This window comes from Oratosquilla oratoria, chromosome 27, assembly GCF_046742065.1.
Source record: "Oratosquilla oratoria isolate Oo_2021 chromosome 27, ASM4674206v1, whole genome shotgun sequence".
In the NCBI taxonomy this organism is placed as follows: Eukaryota; Metazoa; Arthropoda; class Malacostraca; order Stomatopoda; family Squillidae; genus Oratosquilla; species Oratosquilla oratoria.
In genome coordinates, this window is record NC_134803.1 from 32,797,145 (window position 1) to 32,810,535 (window position 13,391).

General features: G+C 40.3%; 1 protein-coding gene across 3 annotated transcripts in view; it reads left to right on the forward strand.

Annotated features, from left to right (window-relative positions):
• Positions 1–13,391, forward strand: part of LOC143039945 (discoidin domain-containing receptor 2-like) — a 1,367,746-nt gene that overhangs the window by 272,917 nt on the left and 1,081,438 nt on the right. The gene's annotated exons all lie outside the window — the stretch shown is intronic.

Genomic DNA, 13,391 nt, shown 5'->3' on the forward strand with positions numbered 1-13,391 from the left:
ACATACATATATATTATAACTCCTGATTTTTTTCACTACAAGGATTCGGAGAAGGGGGAGGGTTGTCTTCCAGTTGACATGATCAGGGTGGATGCGTTCAATTTTTATAATGAAGTCTCACAGTGATTTGGTAAAAGTATTTCGTGCTTAGCATCACATTAAAATCTGTAGTACGTATCATTTCTTTTTTTATGTGTTATTTCAGTTTGTAAATTTTTTTTTGCTTTCGTTTCTTCTGTTCTTTTTCATCGTATTTTTACTTCTTTTCTTTATAATATCGCTACTCACTTTAATGCATTATTTAGAGTGCCGTAACTTCTGTCATTTCTCCCTTCCTGTCACATATTCGCTCTTGTCACTTCATTCCTCTGTCCACTTCTTACCTCCTGTTACTTCTCTCTACATGTCACTCCTCCCCTTCTGTCACTTCTATCTTGTAACTTCCCCTATCATGTTAGTCACGTCTCTTGCCAGTTCTTTCCTCTTGTCGCTTCTTAGTCCCTGTCAGTTCTCTACTTCTGTCATTTTTGTCCTTGGGGAATGTCTAAGTCCCCAAGCATTACCTCTCCCCAGCCATGTCCTTCCACTTCACAAATTCCACCCAGTCCAGGGCCTTCCCCGTCTCTTCTCTGTCTCAAACCCGTCAGGTCCAGCCCGGCGACTCCTCCTCCCTCCACCCATCCTCCACCTTACTCCGTCTCCTCGGCGTCACCTTCTTTCCTTCTTTTGCCACTATTTTCCTCTAAGTTTTTCCGTCCACAACAGCCGTTGCTTGTCTGCGCCCTGCCGCTCCTTATTGGCTGCCGATTTGTCCGCTCGGCTCTACCTTCGGCTTCTTATCGTCTTGGGATTTGGAGACCTTCCCAGTCGATCTAATTAAGACTTAGGAATTGTTTTTGTTTTCCTTCAGTAGTGGTTTATATATATATATATATATATATATACACATACATATATATATATACATATATTGTTACGGGCGGCTGGTATGTGAAGATACGTTACGTATAACGGATAAGTGCTTAAGAACCAGCTCACTTCTAGACTTCTAGGCCCTGACCAGATAGGTCAGGGCCTAGATAATTCGTAAGACTAGAAGTAAAGGTAACAAAGAAGATTCCAGGAAAGGAATATTAAACTAGCGATAAAACTAGTAAACGAAATTATTAATATCAGGGAAAATATTTACAGGCAATCAACACAAAAGAGAATGGGCAGTAGGGGTCAATGGGACCGTTACATGATTATAAGAATATGGAAATTATCGTTCAAATAAGAAACACAAGATAAGTATGCAATATGGTACTATCTAAGTACAAAGAGATCAGGAACATGCATCAGAATAAGTAATAAGTACAAATATAAGTAAAGTAATGCAATGTATATCAGACACGTAATGTAGGCAAAAAGGGTGATCACTTCACACCAATCGTCTCATGAATCTAAACCTTCTAGTTTTTATCAAGAGATCAATATGTGGGAATATGACGACGAGTGAGCGAATACCACCGCTTATATACCATTGGACCGGAAGCGGGATACTTCCGGTGAAGTGTGCGAGTGAGTGAAAGGAGGGGAGGAGGGTAAGTTAACACGTCAACATGGGTAGTTTTTAGGACCCTCGACTCGCTTGAACAATCTATTTATTTAGTAACTGTCAAATCTGTGCGCTCCGAACTATTCAGGATATCGCTTGTCTGTTTGTTCTACAAGAGTGCGCACCTCTCTCCGCACGTAGACAAGATTACATATAGTGGACGGGCGTTACTGCTTAACATTGTTACAATACATACATAGACAAGAAATATGAACATAGTTATGTAATACAAAGGAACACAATTCTATAACATAATTACACATATGACGTAATATCTAATATTACGTTACAATATATATATATATATATATATATATATATATATATATATGTGTGTGTGTGTGTGTGTGTGTGTGTGTGAATGTGTATGTATATATCCATGTATGTGTGTGTATGTATGTATATATGTATGTGTGTATGTATGCATGCATGTATGTATATGTATGTATGTATGTATTATTTCACCTGTCTCCCTCCCTGTTATATTTTCTATACTTCATATTTGTCTACATCCAACCGCTAGTCCATCCCTTTGCCCATGTCTTCCCCCTCCTCCTCACATTCTCTCTCTCCCTTCTCTCTTTACTCTATTCCAGGAGAACGAGCGGACAATCCAGTTTAGTTTACCTCCTCCCTTCTTCTCCACTTTGCCCCCTTTCTCGTCGTCCTCTTCCTTCTCCTCGGGTCCTCCTCCCTGTCTGGTCTTTCTTCCCTGCAATCTTCCATCCCGTACCTCTCCCCTTGGATTGGACTACTGACTGCATGAAATTCATAGGCTCAATATTTAAGGGACTTTAGTGGCAACTCTACGGCACAGAGTCACTTAACATTCTGTATTGGTTGGTGACGTGCCTCTGAAAATAATTCTGACCATTTTTAATATCTTCATTGTAATATTTCCATAGGGATGGAAGCACTGGTTATCGGAATGCTGATATATGCTTCCCCCCGTGTCCCTCATCCAGGTACTCCTCTTTCCTGTTCCTCTCTCTGCCATCCCCTCTTCCCCCTCCCTCCCTCCCTTCCTTTCCTAACCTTCCCGTCTCAGATCACGTCACTCCCCCCCCCGCCTTCTTCCCCCCACCTCCCGAGTCCGTTTCTGTCCCCGAAGTCCACAGTCCTCTTTATCTGTACCAGGCTGATCAGGACTTTTCCTTCCTAATCGTATTTTGCCTGTGTACCCTAGACGAAACGTCGCCTTTCATCGCCTGGACCTTGGGCTGAGAGGAGTCTTGCATTTCCTTCTTTACTATTTCTTCTTCTTCTTCTTCTTCTTCTTCTTCTTCTTCTTCTTCTTCTTCTTCTTCTTCTTCTTCTTCTTCTTCTTCTTCTTCTTCTTCTTCTTCTTCTTCTTCTTCTTCTTCTTCTTCTTCTTCTTCTTCTTCTTCTTCTTCTTCTTCTTCTTCTTCTTCTTCTTCTTCTATTATTATTATCATTATCATTATTATTGTCATTATTATTCATCTTTTTCTTCTTTTCATTTTCATTGTCTTTCACCTCTTCCTTTTCCTCTTCCTCCTTCCCTTCCTCCACCTCTTTCTCCCCTCCTCCACCTCCTTCTTCTCCCCTCCTCTTCCTCTTCCTCTTCATCAACATCAGCGTGACCTTTATGTTGTGCTCTTCCTTCTCCTTCTTCCCTCCCCTGATTCTTCTCCATCCCTTTCGTAGTGCATCCCTCTTATCGTTCCCTTGTTCCTCTTTGCTTTCCAGTTGTAATTCCTTTCAGATTTACCTGATCTCCTTTTTCAGCCCTCATAGTCTTTTGTACCATCCATCATTTTTCAACTCCTCCTTCCAGGAAAATTTGTTTCCACTTTTCTCTCTATTCCACTCTCTATTCCACTCACTTTGCTTCTCTTCAGTTGTATTCTCTACACTTGTATCTTCCGCTTCACATTGCACCTCCCTTCTCCTTTCTTTGCTTCCTCCATTCTTTCTCTTCCTCTCCCTCTTCCTCCTCCTCTCCCTCTTCCTCTCTCCTTCTCCCCATCTTCCTCCTTCTCTCCACCTTTTCCTCCTTCTCCTTCTCCTTCCCTTATCCTCCTTTTCCTCCTTCTCCTTCTCCTCATCCGCCTCCCTCTCCTCCTCCACTACCACCTCCTCCTCATTCTTTTCGTTGTTCACCTCCAGCTCCTCCTCCTGCACCTCCTACTTTTCCTTGTTCTCCTGCTCCTCCTCCTCCTTCTCCCTCACCTCCTCTCCAGTCTCTTCTTTCTTTTCAGATAACTTGTGTAGTACATTAGATTACAAAAATTTCCCAGTCCCTGTCCTTTTTCCCTCTGTTCCCCTATATCCTCCCTCGTATCCCTCCCTCACCCCATCCCCTTCCCCCCCTCCTCCCCTCGGCGACCTTGTCTTTCCTATGCCCCCCTTCCCCTCGCCCATTTTTTTCCTCCCCGTCTACCTTTGGTGTACGTCCACCCTCACATCCCCCCCGCCACCCCGACCTTTCTTCCCCCCTTCCCCCCAACTCTCCTTGTCCCCACTAGAGCATTTTTTACTTTGCTTCCCGCCGCAGGGGACTTGTACATTAGCCCCCCTCCCCCCTCCCCACCTTCCCCGGCTTTTCTTTATCCTCCCCCTCTTTCCCATCTCTTTTACTTCTTTTCTATATTTCTCCACCAACTCTTCCTTCTGCTCCTCCTCTTTCTCTTCCTCCTCCTCCTCCTCCCCTCCTACTCCTCCTCCCCTCCTCCTCCTCCTCCTCCTCCTCTTTCAGCTTTGTCCTTCATCTCCTCCTGCCCCTCCTCCTCCTCCACCTCTTCCACCTCCTCCTCTCCCACTCCTCCTCCTCCTCCTCCTACTCCTCTTCTTTGTCTTCTATCTCCTCCTCTTCCTCCTCCTGCTCTTCCTCCCCCTTAACTTCCTCCTCCTCCTGCTCCTCCTTTTTTTCATCCCTTTTTCTTTGGTTTCAATCTCTTCCACCTCTTCCTGGTCCTCTTCCTCCTGCTCCTCCACTTCTCCTCCTCCTCTTTGTTCTCAGTCTCCTCCACCTCTTCCTGGTCCTCTTCCTCCTGCTCCTCCACTTCTCCTCCTCCTCCTCTTTGTTCTCAGTCTCCTCCACCTCTTCCTGCTGCTCCTCGTCAACATCTTTGTTCTCCAGATCTATCTCCTTCTGCCTTTCCAACTTCTATTCCTCAATCCATTCTCACAATCCTGAACTTCTCTACCTTCATCTCTTCCTTCTGAAAATCTTCTTCCTCCTCTTCTTCCTCCTCCTCTTCTTCCTCCTCTTCTTCCTCCTCCTCTTCTTCCTCCACCCCTCATCCTTCTCCTCCTCTTCCTCTCCTCTTTTTTTACCCTCCATATTTTCAAAATTAGAAAATAATTAAAGGACGTATACTCTTCATTCGTTTATTATTCCAGATATTTAGCTTCTTATCTCCATTTCCTCTTCTCCTCGCTTATTTCCTAACATAACTAATTTATTTTCATCTTCGTTTATATATTATTCTTAACCTCTTTTCCTTCTCCAAATACTGCTTCACTTTTCTTTAACATCGGTATTTTGTCTTCTCTCCTATGATTCCTTAGAGGATCTTCCCCTATTTATCTAATTTTTTTCTGACCCTCATTTCCCCCAATTCCCATTTTCTTTAATCTCTTTTTACGTCTTCTTACTTTTGCCACGCTATTCTCTCCCGAGCATGAAGCTTTACATTCAATCTACCCCGTAATTCCTGGACCATCTCCAAACTCTCTGTAACCATCTCACCCAACCGCCCACCCGACCTCATACCCCTCTCTCGTTTTCTATGCAGTCCATAAAGCCGTTCTCCATTTTCATTTGCTTGGCTTCTTCATTTTTTCCCTCTGCCGTCTTAATGCATTTTCCTTTATGATGGAAAGGGTCTTCCATTGGTTTGATATCTGGCTGCAGGAACCCTGGAACCAAGAGCTCAGGATTATATGTACAGTACATGTATATATGTATATGTCCATGTGTATTCATACGTATATATATATATATATATATACAGTATGTGTGTATACATGTGGATATATATATATATATATATATATATATATAATGTGTGTGTGTGTGCGTGTGTGTGTGTGTGTGTGTGTGTGTGTGTGTGAGAGAGAGTATGTGTGTATGTTTGCATAAACAAAACTTAAGTTCCTTAGGAGTCTTCCTAGATGGTGTTGTTGATAGTAAAAAGAATTTCAGAGTTGAACAACCTTTGAACTTTCTTATACCGAAAGGATTGCATGGAGATTAGGGAAAATCCTCAAGATACTTCAAATTGTTAATATGAGGTCATCTTCAATCAGACTAGTGTACCAAGATGTGTGTGTACATATATATATATATATATATATATATATATATATATATATATATATATATATATATTATATATATATTGTGTGTGTGTGAGTGTGTGTGTGTGTGTGTGTTGTGGTCGAGTATGTGTTTCACAATTATGTAAGAATAAGAGCTATGTTCTTAAGGTCCGTCCCTGTGTCTTCATTGATGTTTGTGTGTGTGTGTGTGTGTGTATGCTTGTGTGTATGTGTGTGTGTGTGTGTGTGTGTGTGTATGTGTGTGTGTGTGTGTATGCGTGTGTGTGCGTGTGTGTAGACATGTGAAGTCTTACAACGGATTCTGGTTTATTGGTCAAAGTTAGGTGTGTGTGTGTGTGTGTGTGCATGTATGTGTGTTTGTGTGCGTGCGTATGTGAAGTCTTACAATGGATTCTGATTCATTGGGTAAGGTTATGTGTGTGTGTGTGTGTGTGTGTGTGTGTGTGTGTGTGTGTGTGTTTGTGTGTGTATATGTATGTGTGTGTGTGTGTATGTGTGTGTGTGTGTGTGTGTGTGTGTGTGTGTGTGTGTGTGTGTGATTGTGTGTGTATATGTATGTGTGTGTGTGTATGTGTGTGTGTGTGTGTGTGTGTGTGTGTGTGTAATAAGACATAAGACAAATGAATGAAACTGATAGTAATAAATTTTTCATTTCTAAAAGGTTTTGACAACCATCTTTAATGAAATTAGGTTTAGGAACAACTAGGTCTGACCTCCCGCTTCAACGGAATCGGTTTTTATGGGAAGGGAAGAAAAATCTGCAGATTTTTTTTTTTTTTTTTTGTATGACAGGGGCTATTACCATTGAGCGCGTTTTTAGAGGTTTCTTGTTCATTTGTCTTATCATGACTCGGGAGGCAAGGGGAGGAGGAGGCAGCTGGCGTCGATAGTGACTAAGGAAAGAAGGGAAAGGGGTCAGAGATATACGTATTAGTAGAGGCAGGCAGAAAAAGGAAATTTTTGAGTGAGAAGCAAACTGAAATGAGAATATACAGTCTAAAAGAAAGATGGAAATGAAGTGAATTTCAGTCAAAGAAAAAAAAAAGAAGCTTGTGTGAATGTTTGTGCTTCTGTGCGTGTTGTTTTTCGTATGGAGTATTTACATATCTCTTACGACAAGTGAGCTTATTTAATTTTCCGCATGTAAAACTTAATATTTCATTTCAACTTGTAGTAATACAGATCAGGTATGACTTCTCGTGTATACAGGTTGGGATATGACCCAGAAGACAAGTAGTCTGTACGGTGAGGCATAATTGCTATGTGCCATATTAGCTGTTCATATTTAGTATAACGTCTATCAAAATGTGTGGAGTCAGCCCTTAGTCCATATTCTTGGTTATGGAAATTAAAGACCTCAAAATAAACACAGAAAGACATTCATTTCATGTAAGCTATTTTTTCGACATGCAAATTGTCATTCTTGGCGTCGTGTAGATCTTTCTTCACTGCTTCCCCTCCCCCTCTTTCCCCTTCCATCCTCATCTCGCCTTACATTTCCAGCTTTCCCCTTATTTTTCCTTCCTCCCCTCCCTCTTCCCGTCTCTCACACTCCCCACCCCACCTCCCTTGGGATGATGTAGGACCAAAGTAGAAGAATAATTTAATTTGTTGTTGAATGCTGGCCAGGTGAACGACATTAGGAGTTGCGTTCCTTTGCTTCCACTTTTCCTCCTCCTTCGCTCTTCTTCCCCTTGTCCTCTCTCCATCCTTTATCAATTCACCTTTCTACTCTGTCATTCTCCTCCCACCCTCTTCTCTCCTTGTTGGTTGTACCTTCTATTACACACTTTATATTTTTGTCTTCTTATTTGCTTACTTCACATTAAGCTAAATTGAAAGTTATATTTGTGCTGTATATTTCTCTGATGGATCCCGAGTGCCAGATCTCCAGGGGCCAGAGTATGAGAGAAAAATAGGAAATACAAGTGTGGAATAACCTTAGTAAAATTCTTTGCTGCAGTGGCACTCTCGCATCTATGTTGTCTTTTTCTTTCTTCTTTATCTGTTTCTTTTGTTTTATCCGTGTGTTAGTTTTTGTTTACTTGTTCGACTGCTCGACTATCCATATTTATTTCAGTGTATTTCTTCCCTCTTTTTCCATTATTTCTTCCACTTTCCTCTTCTTCTGCATCATTTTCAAAATAATTGTCATATCTCCTCTTTTCCTTCGCTCCTTCAACGTAGGCAATTCCAGTTTTTCCAGCCACGCTTCAAATGCCTTTTCTGCTAAACTCGAAAATATTCTAGTTGGTACCTTTTTATTTTTTTATTTATTTTATTTTTTTGTATATCTTTCTTTTTTGTGAGGTGACCACGCCACTGAATATTCCAAAATGGTGTGGATCAAAATTTCAGATGACTTTTTCACAACGTCTTTCACTAATGTCTTCTGTCATGTCGTTAAAGTAAATCAAGAACCTTACTGGCTCCACTCCCAAGGCTTCCGGCACCCCACTTTTCATCTTTTTTAATTTTGACATCTCATACTTAACTACCGTTCTCATGTGGCTGTTCTTTAGGAAATCTTTCATCCAGCATTTTTCAACTTCCATATTAGTCTTCCTCCCCTCCCACTTTACCTTTCCACAGTTAAAGTCTCCAACCAGCGTTATGTTTTTACTTTTCTGCCATTGATTTTAATTGTTCGGCTGTGTTCCGCATTAATTCTTCATATTTTGTTTTATTCCATTCTTTGGTGTGAAGTATGCCACTGCAAAATCTCTTTCCCTTTTCCTCCGTTAAAATTCTCATATCATCTCGAACCCTCTTGTTCCACATTTCAACTTCATCCTTTTTTATTTCATTGATTGATTGATTGATAGATTGATTGATTGTTTTATTTGATAATTCATTTACTTACTCTGTTATTATAACTCTTCCCATTTTTCCTCTTCTGTCCCGCTGTCGTGCGTAGCATTTTCCTTCTTTAAATTGAATGTAAATATTTCCACTTAGTTTGGTCTTGACAAATCACTCGATGCCAGGTTCTTCTTTGAATATTTTTGTTTCTAATCTTGCCAAAGTCAATCCATCTATGTTATTGTATTCCACTTCTATTCTTTTTAATTTCTATTTCCCCTTTCTCCTAATTATCAGGTCTAACACCCAAAAAGTATCTTCTCTCGTTTGTTTTTCTTCTCGTTTTCTCTATCTCTCCTATCAGTTTTCATATATTTTCTGCTTCCACTATTGCACTCTTCCTTCCCCAAGCATTCTTGTATTCATTTTTTCTATGTTTCATTGTGTTTCAAAACGTCTTGTTTTATATAAAGTCTGTGTGCAGGCACACACACACACACACACACACACACACACACACACACACACACACAAACGTGCGTGTTCACAAGTACGTACGCACACACGCACGCGCAAACACACACGCACACACCAGTGCTTTCGTATTCCCATTCAGTTCTCCACTTTTTCGACGATGTCTCCTCCCCTTCCACTTTTTTCTTGTAGCTCCACTTTTTCATCCATCCTACATCCTTTTCCAGGTCCACCTCTCGTTACCCTGTTCACTCTTTCTCTCTTCCTCCTCCTCGTTTCTTCCCATTCCCACAGAGTTTTTTTCTTCTTCTCACCTTTTTCTGTACCTCTCTTCCTCCAGTGTTCTCTGTTTCATTTCCTATATTCTGTCTTACTCCTCTTCCTCTATTTCTCTCTACCTTACTTCTTACTTCCTTTCCTCTTCCCTTTATCCTTGCCTTCTCTATCTTCACCATTCTCTGCCATTTCTATATCTCACCTTCCATCCCTTACTATCTTCCGCTATTTCTTCCTCTATCCCTTCATCCTTTCCTTCTTCTATTCCAGCCTTCAACCCTCCCTCCATTCCTACCTCTATCCCTTATACCTCACTCCATCCCTCCTCCAATCCTCCTATCTTCCCTCCCTTCGTCCCAGCCCTTGAGTCTGCCCTAGTCGTGGAAGCAGCACTTCATAAATCCTCCAAGTTTTTCGTTCTCCTGTGCTCCTCCACTTCACCTCCTCCAGTTGGTCGTGACTCGGCTCTTCCACATCTTCACCGCTTATTCTTTTGTTCTACTATTCAATTTCGGTGTTTTTCTTCTCTCTCCCTCTCCTCCTCCACCCCCCTCTCTCTCTCTCTCTCTCTCTCTCTCTATCTCTCTCTCTCTCTCTCTCTCTCTCTCTCTCTCTCTCTCTCTCTCTCTCTCTCTCTCCCCCTCTCTCTCTCTCTCCCCCCCTTTCCCCCCCCCCCCTCTCTCTCTCTCTCCCCCCCTCTCTCTCTCTCTCTCTCTCTCTCTCTCTCTCTCTCTCTCTCTCTCTCTCTCTCTCTCTCTCTCTCTCTCTCTCTCTCTCTCTCTCCCTCTCTCTCTCTCTCGCCTTTCTCTCTTTCTCTCTTTCTCTCTTTCTCTTCCTTTTTCTATTTCTCTGGACAGTCAGTACGAATGACACTATATCTCTGCTTTAGTTTGATTAACGGTAGGCCGTGTTTTTTTTTATGAAGGTTCAAGTGGACGTGCTTTACTTTAAGTTTGAATCGAATGATAGAGTCACCGTTGCCTAATGTGGTTGGGCAGCCAAAGCAAAGTCCTTTTCGTGAGCTTCATTCACATACACTGGTAACTTCTTTTTCCTTTGGGGTGGGTGGTGAAGGGTGGAGTGGAGGTGGTGGTGGTGGTGGGGATGAGGTAGTGGTGGTGGTGGGGATGAGGTAGAAGAGGGCCTCTGCAGGCCTTACATTTTTTGTACTCTTTTGTCTTTTCACCACTTTTTTTAAATATACAGAAAACAATAGAACGTTTTTAGTCGATAGTAAATGACATTAATGGCATCTGTAAAGCCATTATCAAATAATCCGGTTCAAAGCCTATGAATTCAGGTCATGTTTGTTGAAAATGTCGTCAGGAGTCGAGATGACGTCACGCACGAGTACCTTAGCATGACCCGGACAGGGCCAAATGACATCACTCAGAGGACATTTCTTTCTGACTGTAATGAGAGTTTTCATATGAATATGTATGCAAACATGAATTTATCTATACATATGTATATATTTGTGCACGTGTATAAACAAATTATATATATATATATATATATGTATGTATATATATGTGTGTATATATATAAATATTCTTTGAAGATGTAATTATCACGAAAGCGCTTGGATTCAAAATCTTAATTTCCTTTCACTGTGGTGTTTAGCATAATTTGTGTATTCTCGTGTGCTTTGTGAAACTTGTGCATATGTATATATATATATATATATATATATATTGAAATGTGTGTACATTAGAAAATATACGTGTACGTGCAAATATATAGAACTGTAGATACACACACACACACACACACACACACACACACACACACACACACACACACACACACACACACACACACACACACACACACACACAAGCACGCTCGCACGTATATATATATATATATATATGTATATATATATATATATATATATATATATATAAATGTATATAAATATATATATATATATATATATATATATGTTTTGATGTCCATATATCCTACGTGACTTGATCTTTTATAACATTGCTTTTCGTTGACAAACATGACAGTTTTCTTTTATAGAAGTGTAAAATAATAATTATTTTTGATGTTTAAAAACCTGTACCCGTCCCGTTCCGTTTTAACCACTGTCTATCGTTGGAGAAAGTATTATTTGAGTGCGTATGCATGTAGTAAAAGTTGTTTCAGTTGAAATTATTATCATCATTTAAGTATGAATGTATTATTCTGTGGTTTTGTTACGTAGTCATAATGGATTTTGATCTTTGTATAATGTATTACTGTTTAATTGCAACTATAATCATAGTTTTATCAAAACCAGTAAAACATTGTGAAACCAAATCTTTATTGGTTCAAAATATATATACGGTATATATATATATATATATATATGTATATATATATATATATATATATATATATATATATATGTATATATATATATATATATATATATGTATATATATATATATATGTGTGTGTGTAGATGTGTTTAAAGCCCAAGCAGTAATCTATAGCTTAGATGATTATAACTATTTAAAGGGGCTCTCATCAGAAGTCACAGACCTGAATGAAATCTGGAGGCGTCAGTCAGAACAAAAGGGAATATTGGGACCAGGCACCGAAACCGTGAAAAAGACAAATCGAGAATCATTCACGAGAACGAAAGAATAGAAAGACTACTGAAACATTCCCTTTCTTGCTGCAGGTTCCTGAGTGTAATCGGCTATGAATACTTCTCTCCATTAAAACTAAAGTTTGATATTAAATTAAAAGCTTTTATCAAACGGATACTTAAAGCACTTGGTATAATAATACGCTACGTGAGTTGGACAGTTTCCTATTAGAAAATGATGATTGGTAAAGTTAGAAAATATATGAATATTTCATGCAATGCTGAAGGTAGAAAAAAAGGCAGGTACTAGCTGTCGAGCATCACAGTCGCACATGTCGGGTGTCAATTAAGTATTCTTGACCACATTCAGGTCAGTTCAGGTCAGGTCAGGTTATACCACGTCAACTGGCGTGTTCCGAAGAATATACATTTTTAAATGAAGTTTGTATTCAAATAACGAGGGTTTGTCTGTGGTGAAAATAATTTAGTTATAAATTTACTGTGTTAAGTATAAAAATATAATTAGACACACAGACATATACAAACACACACACATAGACAAACGTATATATACAGATAAACACACACACACACACACACACACACACACACACACACACACACACACACACACACACACACACACACACACACACACACTCTCTCTCTCTCTCTCTCTCTCTCTCTCTCTCTCTCTCTCTCTCTCTCTCTCTCTCTCTCTCTCTCTCTCTCTCTCTCTCTCTCTCTCTCTCTCTCTCTCTTCCATTCTTTCCATAATATATGCCTCTTCTTCATGTCTGTAACACCATATACCAGTACACTTCTTCCCGCACGCGCTTCCCTTCAGATTTCTTATGGAAGCCCATAATATCTAATACCTTCCATATTCCCACTTTTCAATTTCATTTCTTTCTCTCCCCTTTTTTTTCTTTTATTTCTCATTCTCGTTCTATTTCATATCTCCTTTACCCTCATTTTCTCAATTCCCTCTCCAAACTTCGTGCCTTCTTTGTATTCATCTTCATCATCAAATTTGCTTTCATTGTTTCGCTTGTGCTCTTAGATTCTTTCTTTTTCTTTCTTTTCTTTGTTGATCCAGCCTCGTATCTAACATTGTTCTTCCTGATTTTCATCCTCACAGTCCATCTCTCCTCGTCTACTCCTCCTCCACCTCCTCCACCCTTCCCTGTCCTGGTCCACTTCTCCCCGTCCACCATCCTGATCCCCTGCTGCTTAGAAACCACTCGAGGAGATGAAGTCATTTTATACAGGAAGGTCTCCTGCGCTCGGAAAGCACCATTCTGCAGTTTTGAACGCGCTTTTGCATATGTGCTTGTCTGTAGAGGCACAAAC